General features: G+C 33.9%; 1 protein-coding gene across 3 annotated transcripts in view; it reads left to right on the top strand.

The window, feature by feature from the left end:
* Nucleotides 1-787: 787 nt before the first annotated feature.
* Nucleotides 788-1133, top strand: part of scel (sciellin) — an 18121-nt gene continuing 17775 nt past the window's right edge. For 2 of the 3 annotated variants that reach the window (XM_014021893.1, XM_014021895.1), the window contains exon 1: nucleotides 789-885. The gene's annotated coding sequence lies outside the window, so the exon portion shown is untranslated. Of the gene's footprint in view, nucleotides 886-1133 lie in introns of all 3 variants that reach the window. The other variant, XM_014021894.1, reaches the window with a different exon arrangement.

Below are 1133 nucleotides of genomic sequence, written 5' to 3' on the forward strand. Positions count from 1 at the left end.
CCATCCAAAAACATTTAACTTAATGTCTGAGTGTTGAAAACGTTTCTGATAATGTCCAGCTCAAAAGAAACTGAGTTTTTTTGTTTCCTCTTTTCTTTTCTTTTTTACTTGTTTGGAGTGATAATGACTATAGTGTGAATTTTTTTATTTATTTCTGTGGATTTTTTTTTATTATGTATTTTTGTTTAAGTATGCTTCAATAAGATATAAAGACTAAATATAAGGACTACTCTACCAAATGCTTGGCAAGATTGTCACAATAAAAGCATACAATTATTGAACATTTTATTCAATGTCACAGTTTTAAGGCTTTAGTGAGAGCCCAMCTGTTTCTTTAAAAGTTAGACGTTATGATGTTTATAGAAGTTTTATTACTTGCCTGAACTTCTAGTACTTTTATCAGCAAATGAAGTGCAAAGTCTGCTGTCAGTCATAATGAGGTAAAATATCAACAGGACTCTAATGCTGCAGCTGATACTAAACTCTTGAACTTGCTTTATATTCATTAAACTTTAATACATTTTTAAGAGGCAATAGTTCAGAGCAGTTTGTGTTAAAACTTTAAGTTTGGGTTAGACGGTCTGCTTCCTCAGCAGCCAAACTGAACAGCAGGTCCTTCAGCTCTCCACCTAACTCACGTTTATTTTCAGTAAAGAAACTCCTGGTTGAGAGTGAAATGATGACGATGGAGACGGAAATGTAAAAAAAAGAAGAGTTTTCTTTAATGCCTCGGTTAAGCCACTCCCTTTGGGTGGCCTCCCTGCAGGTTAAAAGCAGCAGGAGTGACATGTCTGGGTGTGACTGTGCAGAGCAGCGTGACAGACAGGTGTTCTGACCTGAACTCAAGAGAGATTCTTACCTTTATTTAAAGACACGTCTGTGGAGGTAGGTTTTCACTTTCTCAAGGCTTCAGTTACTTTTTGTACTTGTTGTACTAAAAAGCTACAAAGTATAGAAAAGCAGTTAGATAGCTGGATAGCTTTGTTATTGATTTGAAATGGAAGCAGAAAAATCTGGACATAAGTTTTAATTATTTAAGGGAGCTTTAACTTTCTTTATAATTTACTAACTCATTATTCTTGAAGAAAATTGGACCTATTATTATCTTAACGTATGAAATATATTTATTGTCA

Source organism: Austrofundulus limnaeus, unplaced genomic scaffold, assembly GCF_001266775.1.
Source record: "Austrofundulus limnaeus strain Quisiro unplaced genomic scaffold, Austrofundulus_limnaeus-1.0 Scaffold310, whole genome shotgun sequence".
NCBI lineage: Eukaryota > Metazoa > Chordata > Actinopteri > Cyprinodontiformes > Rivulidae > Austrofundulus > Austrofundulus limnaeus.